The sequence below is a fragment of the Leucoraja erinacea genome, chromosome 29 (genome assembly GCF_028641065.1).
Source record: "Leucoraja erinacea ecotype New England chromosome 29, Leri_hhj_1, whole genome shotgun sequence".
NCBI lineage: Eukaryota > Metazoa > Chordata > Chondrichthyes > Rajiformes > Rajidae > Leucoraja > Leucoraja erinaceus.
The window spans coordinates 14304671-14315287 of record NC_073405.1 but is presented as its reverse complement, the minus strand read 5'-3'; positions in this window follow the sequence as shown (position 1 = coordinate 14315287).

The following is a 10617-nucleotide window of genomic DNA, read 5'->3' as shown; positions in this document are numbered from 1 at the left end:
GCAAGTTGCAGGTCTGCTGCACTCAACGGGCATACGCAGCGCCTTGATGCCGGACGCAACGTCTTGACGCCATACGTCACGCGCGAACTTCCCGCGGACTTCGCCCGAACTTCACGTCACTCACTCGACCTCCGCGCAACCCCTGATTCTGTTTGGTCGCGCTCTCCGCATGCAGTCGCATGCTGGTGGGACCGGCCCTGTACGGGGATCACTCGACCTCCGCGCAACCCCCGCGCGGCCCCCGCTTCCGGTTTGGTCGCGCTTGCCGCACGCTGTCGCATGCTCGTGGGACTGGCCCTTCAAGGGCCTGCCCCACGAGCATGCGACTCCATGCGGCAAGCGCGACCTAAGCGACTCCATGCAGCAAGCGCCACCTAACCAGAAGCGGGGGCCGCGCGGAGGTCAAGTGAGTGACTTGAAGTGCGAGCGAAGTTCGCGGGAAGTTCGCGTGTGACGTACTGTGGCTGTGGGTCGGCAGGCCGTTGCCATGCGGAATTTTTGAACGCGGTAAGTTTTTCTGAGCACAATTCCATACGGCTCCGGCGATCGAAGTGGGACCGGCCCTGCGAGGTAGCGCTTGCCACATGGAGTCACTTAGGGTCGCGCTTGCCGCATGGAGTCGCATGTTTGTGGGACAGGCCCTTGACTTTTCCTGACCAATGTTAAGAACATTAAGCACACAACGTCTGTGCCAAACATAATGCCAAGCTAAACTAATCTAATCTGCCTGCACGTGAACTGTATACCTCCATTCCCTCTCATCCAAGTGCCTTTCTAATAGCCTCTTAAATACCACCAACATATCTGCCTCCACCACCATCCCTGACAGTGTGCTCCAGGCAACCACCACCCTCTGTAAAATGCTTGCCCCACACATCTTCACTGCTGCGCCACTTGCCTGCCCAAGATCCCGTGTGATCCAACCTTCCAGACCAGCCTACCAGGCACCAGCTCACCCAAGCCCGTCTCACGACGGTAGACCCAAGCAGTCTCACACTGCTCTATTTTTCTTACACCCATCTGCAATCTCCCCTTACATCTTCCCCAGTTCCCGACCATTCATGTCTTTGACCACGGGTTATTTTGATTCATTGTTGAATCAATGCCATTAAAATGCAAGTTGCAGTTGTCAATAGCAAGTGGGAGGGCTGCCAGGACAAGCTGGAAGGTAGCCAATGCGTTGCCAGTACCTGGCCAATCTCTCCATGAGTCAGTGCTAAGGCTAATCCTTTGCTGGAAAGGTTTAGCTTCCGGGAATGTGTCTCGGAGTAGGTGCTGCCCTGAACACAGGTTCACAGCCAAGGGATGACAGTGCAAAAACCTTTGAAGGGGCACTCCCACAGTGGGTATAGGGTGGAGATGGAGAGGCCCATATTCCTCTAAACCATTCCTATACACGTGCCGGTCTAAATGCCTAAGATATTATCTCCAACTTGTTAATATTAACTGCAAACAGCCATGGGCACAGCACCATTCCCTGAGGCACACCATTAGTCACAGGCCCCCAGGCTCTGCTTCCTTCCATGAAGCCAATTCCTGAGCTTTCTAACTTTCTAACTTTCCTGAGCTGCTCACTTGAGTACCTTTGTGCATATGTGTGTGTGAATGTGTGGATGAGGATCCATATGTAATCACCTGTGTGTGTGTGTCTGTGTGAATAAGTATGTGAGTGTGCGAATAATGTGTGTTTATGTGTGTGGATGAGTGCCTGTATGTACACGTGTGTGTGGGTGTGTGAATAGGTACCTGTATGTACCGTGTGTGTGGGTGTGTGAATAGGTACCACGTGTGTGTGGATGAGTGCCTGTAAGTACACATGTGTATGGATGTGTGCATTAGTGCCTGTATGTACACATGTGCATATGAATGTGCGGCTACCTGTATGTATACATGTGTGTGAGTGTGTGAATAAGTACCTGTATGCACACGTGTGTGTGTGTGTGTGTATGTATGAATAAATAACTGTATGTACACAGGTTTGTATGTACGTGGATGAGCACGTGCTGTGTGGCTCTACATGTGCGCCCGACTATTTGTAAGCGTTAATACCTGTACAGCACAGCCCAGAGTCTAGTTGCTTGAGAAAGTTGTGTGTGGGCACTGATGTGTATCATCTCGTCTACATACTGTAAGTAAACCATGCAGGGAACCTCTGCTCCACACTGTGGAGCCTGACACCAGCCAGCTCAGAACATGCTGGACAATCACAACAGCTCAGCTCCCCGTTGTAGCTGGGGAACTCCAACATCACTGCCCTGAGTGAGATACATCAGGCAGGAGACTCCCGGTTTACACAACAAGCTGGTGGTTCACTGCCTTCTAACTGCTCACAGTGTGAGCTTCACAGTCGAGGGTGAACTCATCTGGTGTCTCAGCTGCTCCCCCTGCAGGATTCCTGCACACCTCATCACTTTCAGTCTCACTCTAAAGCAGAACAAGTTGTATGAGAATATAGGTGGCATGATTAATAATTTTGTGGATAACACCAAATCGAGTGGTGAGGTGGGCAGTGAAGAATGCTGTCTGAGGTTACAATAGGATCTAGATCAACTTGGAAAGTGGGGCAAGGACTGGAAGGTGATATTTAATTCAGAGAAGTGTGAGGTGGTGGATTTTTGGAGGTTGAACCAGGGTAGGACATACAATGTGAATGGCAGGGCCCAGGGGGGTGTTGTAGAGCAAAGATACCAAGGGGTACCAAAACAAAGTTCTTCAACAGTGGTGACACAGATGGACAGGGTGTGAGGAAGGTGTTTGGCACACCTGCCCTTCTTTGGTCAAGGCATTGCGTGTAAGAGTTGAAGCACCGTGTTAAAGCTGTACAAGTTGAGGGTGAGAGCATAATTGGTGTTTTGTGTAGAGTTCTGGTTGTCCAGCTGTAGGAAAGATGTAATTAAGATAGAGAAGTTGCAGAAGAGATTCACAAGGGTGTTATGGTGTTTGAAGGGCTAAGTTGTACGAAGAGTTATAACTGGGTATAATTGGGTGATTATAGACATTTTCAAGTCCATATGTCCCTGAAAGTGGTAACACAAATGGATAGTAGTCAAGAAAGTATATGATATGTTTGCTTCAATTGGTCACATCAATGAGTACAAGAGTCCTAATGTCCTGTTGCAGCTTTATAGAACTTTGGTCACGCTGCTTTTGGAATATTGCGTGCATTTCCGGTCGTTCCATTTCAGGACAAATTGTAAAGGATGCAAAGAAAGTTGACCAGAATGATGCCAGGATTAGGGGGCATTTAGCTACAAGTAAGTAAGTAAGTAAGTAAGTAAGTTTTATTTATATAGCACGTTTTAAGTCAACTCGCATTGACACCAAAGTGCTTTACATAAAATAGATAATAAGTTTCCATACAAACCATAGAAAAAAGGTTAAAAAAAGAAAGAAAATTGACACAACACACTATAGAGACTCAACACAAACGTCCCCCCAAAGCAGAATCAAAAATTTTCACTGTGGGGAAAGGCACCAGAAAGTTAAGTCCTTTTCCTCTGTGAAACACCTGAGGTCGGGGCCCATTTGTGGCCTTGCAGCCAGTCCGATAATTTTCAGGGCCCTCTTGCCGTAAAGATGGAACTCCGGCGTCGGGTGAAACATTCCTCAGCGGCTTGGAAAGTCTGGAGCGGCTGCCTCCTCCCCGGAGACCGGAGACCGGAGCACTCGTAGCCCTTCAGGCCGCGCTGGTTGGAGCTCCGATCACGGCGAACTCGATCCCAGGCTCCGCGGTGCTCCAAATCCAGCGCCGCCCATGGCCGGACACCCGCAGCCACAGCTCCGCGATGTTGGGATTCGGTGACCACAGCTCTCTGGCGACCCGTGCGGTAAGGAGAGGTTGGACAGATGCGGATTATTATCTCTGGAATTCCGGAGGTTGCCCTTGGTTAAATTTGATAAGACTAGGGGAAAATTTATTGAACATTTTCATACAACATAAATTGCTCCCTCTTTAACCGTTATAAAAATTATTTTACCTCGATAGGGTGGAATGGACTTGACGACAAACAGACTTATATTGTTGAAATTCTCAGTTCAGATTCGGTTTTGCTTTGCTTTGTTTTTTAATCTATTTTATTTTTATGCGTATTTTATTATCAATAATTCTCTTTTTTTCTTTCTTTAGTTTAGGGGGGTTTTGTTTTTTTCCTATTCTTTTTCTTTTTGTCTTTTTATCTTTGTGCTTTTTTTGGGTTTTTTTTACATTTATGTTTCCTTTTAAAGATTTAACTATATTTACATAGAGACCAGGAGGTCTATATTCATTGTGTATTTTGACACTGGTCTCATATTAGGTTATACCTGTTATTAATGTAATCCTGATCCCTATGTATCAATATCATTGTTATGTTTATCATTATTCTTTTTGCTCTGTTTTTTATGTTTTATTTTTGCTTTTTTTGGAAAAAAAACAATAAAAAGATTTTAAAAGAAAGAAGTATATTAAATGATGAGAGGCTCAGGCAAGGTAGCCAGTCGGTACCATTTTCCTAGCATTAAAAAAAATCAAATACTAGTTGGCATAGCTTTAAAATGAGAGGGGCAAAGATTAAAGGAGATGTGCAGGGCAAGTTTTTTACATAAAAGATGGTCAGTGCCTGGAACTTGCTGCTCGGGGTGGTGGTGGTGGCAGATAAGATAGTGACATGTAAGAGACTTTTGGATAGGCACATAGATATGCAGGGAATGGATATGCACCATGTGCAGGCAGAGCAGATTAATTTATGTTGGTATCATGTTCAGCATTGGACATTGTGGGCCATAGACTGTTCCTATGCTGTACTGTTCTATGTTCTATGAGAGGCTGAATAGGCTGGAAACCTTTTTTCCATGGAGCTCAGAAAGCTGAGGGTGACCTTATAGAGGTTTATAAAATCAAGAGGAGCATAGATAAAGCGGGCAGCCACTGTTGGTTTCCCTCGAGTTGGGGAGGCTAACCCAGGGGGCACAAAGGAAAGATGTGAAAGGGGGTCTTATAGAAACTTACACAATTCTTAAGGGGTTGGACAGGCTAGATGCAGGAAGATTGTTCTCGATGTTGGGGAAGTCCAGAACAAGGGGTCACAGTTTAAGGATAAGGGGGAAATCTTTTAGGACTGAGATGAGAAAAACATTTTTCACACCGAGAGTGGTGAATCTCTGGAATTCTCTGCCACAGAATATAGTTGAGGCCAGTTCATTGGCTATATTTAAGAGGGAGTTAGATGTGGCCCTTGTGGCTAAAGGGATCAGGGGGTATGGAGAGAAGGCAGGTACAGGATACTGAGTTGGATGATCAGCCATGATCATATTGAATGGCGGTGCAGGCTCGAAGGGCCGAATGGCCTACTCCTGCACCTATTTTCTATGTTTCTATGAAAGGGACACAAGGGGCGCTGTTCTCTCAGAGAGGATGGTGTGGTATTTGGAATGAGCTGCCAGATGGGCCTCATACCTCCTCCAAAAGAAGGGAGTGATTGATGGACGCAGAGGAGAGGCCAGAAAGCTGCAAAGGGGAATGTTTCTCTGGGTTACTGAAAGAGGACAAGATGTGACTGCTGGTGGAAATGCACTGTGGATGGAGGCCATTGTGAAGGATGAGGCATTGAATTTTCAGAGGTGGGACGCATTATTTATTCAGAAGAAGAAAGGTTGGTGACTCTGCCATTCCTCACCTCTCTCATTTTCTCTAGCTACCTATTCACCCCATTCACTCCCCTGCCTCACCCCAGGTCCCCAGGCGTAAATGATTGATGCAGGGGCAGGTAAGGATGGGAGGGGTTCACCGGAGCTTCAGTCTGAAGCTAAGTCCACACAGGAGTTGACGTGGAGCTGAGCTGGGTGGGGGGGGGGGGGGGGGGGGGGGGGGGGGGGATTGATCCGTCTGCGATCCTGTCTGTGCTCCCCTGACACTATTGCATGGTGCAGACCAGATGTCAATGCAGCCACCTACCATGGCTTGGAGTTAGCAGTTCGAGAATCAATACAAAGGGCAGGCTGTTACTGCAATGCAGCCCTGAGGGAGCCGTGCAGCAGCAGAGGTGTCGTCTTGCCGATGGGATGTTGATCCGATGTCTGTCGGCCCATTCCCGATGGGCGTAACAACCCACCACATGCTACAAGGGGTGCGGGGAATTCTCGCTGGATCCCTGCACTGGTCCTCCCTCCATCGCACTGTTCCATGGGGCCATTGCAGTTCTGCTCTCCTGATCAAGTGAAAAGTTCAGCAAACACACAAGTTCTTTCCACACAGCTCTGCTCGGTGAGCTGAGCCAAATCAAATGAGCAGTGAATGCCAATATTGTTAGTGTTTAAAAACCCAAGAGAGGGGAATTGTTGATGGTCGGTGGTAATGCAAATAAGACCAAAAAAGATGTGATTAATATCGATGAGATAAATCGACAGAAGAGACTATACTCTTAAATAATATCTCGTGATTATTCAGGTGAATATTCATCCGATTGATCGGACTATTGAATACACATCTGTGCTGGTGGGCATTGGAAAGCAGCTCCCATTTTTCATCTGAAAGACAAAAGAATGGAGGGGTCAAAGGTGCATCAGGAAAGACTGAGATGATTAAAGTCCAGATATCGCCAAAGCTATTAAATGGCTAGACAGCCTCTAATTCATTTAACCCTCAACAAATGACTGCTCTTGATCCCGGCGAGGTCAAGTGTCAGAGCTCAAATGTCAAAGAGTGAGTGACCAAGGTCACCGCCTTTAACATCTCAATTACAAAGCTCAGCTGGCGAGGCCCATGGTGTCCGTGCTGAGCTTTGCTCTGTGATTACTACTGCATGTTTGCAAACAAGTAGACAATTGATTCCAAAATAACCACCACGAAACACCAAAAAATCAAATGTCGAGGCATGGTTTAAAACGATAACTCAGTTCATAGTCTCTCATCGCACAGCGACCTAGATTCTGGTACAGAGGGAGCACAGTTAACCCATCGTGTTACATATCATGCTTTTGTGGAAAGAACATCCTGTTTGTCCCGCCCTTCCCCGTCGTTTCACAAAGCTCTGTATGCGTCTCCTTCCCTGTATCTCTCCAAGATCATCCCACTCCTCCGATTGCAGCCTCTGACACATCCCTGATTTCTGTTTCTCCACCACTGTTGGTTTGAGGCCCGAGCTCTGGAATCCCCTCCCATGTTGCTCCCTTCTTTCACCTCTCTTTAAAATGTTCCTTCAGTCATACCCTTTTAAAGGAAACAACAGCTAATAGTAAGATTAAACGGGAACTTACCAGTTTGAAGTTTGATCTGTATTTTATGAGGAGTTACGATGAGGGATTACGTGAAGAGCCCGCTCAGCATGCATGCGCGACATACTTCAAAGCAGCGGTGTGGAATCACAGGTAGACACAGGTATTGAAATAAAAATAGTAAAGAAAAGGAGACCTCAGTTATCAGTTTGACCCATATTATTGAGGGAGCGGAGGGCACGTAATCCCTCATCGTAACTCCTCATAAAATACAGATGAAACTTCAAACTGGTAAGTTCTCGTTTAATCTTACTATTTTATTTCGGAGTCGCGTGAATGACTACGTGAAGATTTTAAAGCTCTGTGATTTCAAACCGTGTAACAGTTCTTACTTCACTCACTGCCGAAGTCCTTGAGGGAGGAAGTGTGTTATCGTAATCAACCAATGAATCTGTTTGTAAAAACAACAACGGTCTTTATTAACAATAACAGCAAAGAAATTAAATTGCTCCCCTGGGCTTAAATTAAATATGTAAAACTGTAAAATTTTCTCTGCAAATAAAGCAGGTTTTGCCAACGGCTTATTATAGAAAGTTCGGAACGTTCTTTCCCCCGACCACCCTGCTGTAGCCAGGATGTGGTCTATAGACATGTCCATTCTTTTGGCCGTCGACGTGGATGCTGCCCTGGTGGAGTGAGATTTGTACATGTTAGTGTTTATACCAGCAGCTTTTAGCACCTGCTTGAGCCATCTCGAAATGGTTTGGCTCGTCACCCGACCATAAGGTTTTTTGTAACTGACCCATAAGGCTTTTTCACTCCCTCGAATTATTTGGGTTGTGTCTATGTAGGACAGTAGGTGGGTCATGGCACATAACCGTGGTTCTGGCGGGTAAGCCCGGAATTCCACGACTGGATTAGGTGTTCCTGGTCTGCTCTGTTTGATCAGTCCCTGGATAATGAAAGAGACCTGGTCTGGAGCTATGATCATGTTGTCCAGTCGCAAAAGGTGTAGTGACTGGACCCTCTGTGCAGATACAAGTGCCATCAGCATGATAGTCTTGAGCGTAGATTGTTCCAGGGTGAGGGACCTGGCTGGTGGCCATCCCGTGAGGTATGTCAGGACCACACTGACATCCCATATATGGGTGTACCTTGGTCTGGGGGGGGGGTTAGAGTTGTAAATTCCCTTCATTAGTTTGACCACCAGCGGGTGGGACCCCATGGCCTGATGTCCTGGTGCCTGAGTTAAATAGGCAGACAGAGCACTTCTAGCTGTGTTGATGGCACTGTAGCTGAGTCCTTCATCGTGGTGAAGGGCTGCCAGGAACTCCAGTACGTTGGTAACTGTTGCGGTTGAGTAGGTGGTCCCTGTATCCAAGCAGTACTTCTCCCACTTTTTGATGCTGGACAAGTACTGTTTTCTTGTGGATGTTCGGTGGGATGCTGACATGGTGTTGACGGTTTTTTCTGACAATCCCAGTCCCAGTAATGGTCTTTTCAAAATCTGCAACCCAGGAGTTTGATTTTATCATGGCATGGGTGGCTTATGCCAGATACTGGGTGGGTTAATAATTCTGGGTTACTGGGAAATATCATCGGGGTTTCAACAACCATGTCGTGGAGTAATGGGAACCATGGCTGTGTAGGCCAGTTGGGTACTATCAAAATACCTGAAGCAGAATCCATTTGTATTTTGCATAGTACCCGGCTGATGAGGCAGAAGGGAGGAAATGCATAGAAGAAGAAATTTCCCCAATCCAGCGCAAACGCATCTACCGCTGCTGCCTCAGGGTCTGGTTCCCAAGCGACATACATAGGTACCTGGTGATTTAGCCTTGACGCAAATAGGTCGATATCTGGCGTGCCATATTGCTTGATAATTTTAGCAAACACTTTGGGGTTTAACATCCATTCGGTGTTGTCATTAAATTTGCGTGACCTGGTGTCTGCCACTGTATTTAGCTTACCTGGCAGGTAAGTTGCTGATAGCCAAATATGTCTTTCGACACACCATTGCCAGATTGTGTTGACCAATTTGTCGCATGATATCGATTTTATGCCGCCCATGTGGTTAATATAGGCCACCACCGTAGTATTGTCTATTTGTAACCGAACATGCAAGTGATGCATATTTGATGCATATGCTTTTAAACCGTAAAAGGCACCCAACATCTCTAGATAGTTAATGCCCAGTGTAAGTAGTAACGATGACTCTGGGTTAGTCCATCTACCACCTGTGCTGGATATGGAGTTAGTTGCTCCCCAGCCTTGAGCACTGGCATCTGTTTGGATAGCTAAAGTAGGGTTAACGATGATGATAGGGCTGGAACGATGATGATAGGGCTGGAACTATGCCAAACATTTTCTGCCCACCACTGTAGCTCTGATATTGCCTCAGTGGGTAATTTCTTGATACAATCATAATGACCTGCATGTCGTTTTAGTGCCTGTACCGTTGCTCTTTGTAAGTTTTGATAGTGCAAAGGTCCAAATTGTGTAGCCGGAAATGCTGCTACCATTTTCCCAATTACTCTTGCCACTTGTCGAATAGTTGGTCGCTCGTTGACCATTAAATTGTTACATGATTGTGCCAATTCAGTTGTTTTGTCTTTTGGCAAAGTTACAGACATGTGGACTGAGTTAATAGTGAAGCCCAAGTAGTCCATGGTTGTGGATGGCTACAACTTAGATTTATCTGGATACAAGACAAATCCCAAGGTTTCAAACAATTGTTTGGTAGCTGACACAGCTGATATAGCCAATCCATGGTTTTGCCTACTATTAAGGTATTATCAAGATATGCCATGACAATATGTTTTTGTCTCCTTAATATTGCCAGGGCTTGTTTTAGTATCTTGGTGAATAATCTTGGGGCTGATGTTAACTCGTTGGGTAACGCTTTAAACTGCCAAAGTTGCCCCATCCAGGTAAATATCAGGTATATGCGATGATCCTTATGAATGGGTACTGAATAATAAGCATCTTTGAGGTCAATGCTTGCCATAAAGTATCCTTTGGAAATCAGTTGTTTGGCAGTAACAAACGTTTCCATTTTGAAATGTACATACTTAACAAACATATTTAGTGAAGTTAAGTCAATGATGATGCGACATCCACCATCTTTTTTAGTTTTAGTAAATATATTAGACACAAATTCCAAGGGTTCATGTTTTGTTTTTTCAATGATACCCTTAGTGATTAGTCTCACCAGTTCAGCCTGTCCCTCTCGTTTTTCTTTAACTGAGAGGGAAAAGCCCTCTGGGGTGAATGCTGAACTGGTGGCAATTTTTCTAGTGCAAACTGTATTTTGTATCCACGAATGCTATTGAGTATATACTTGTCACTCGTGATAGACTCCCATGCTTCCTTAAACAGATGTAATCTCCCCCCTGTTAGTATAGCGCCCCTACTTTCTATATGCTG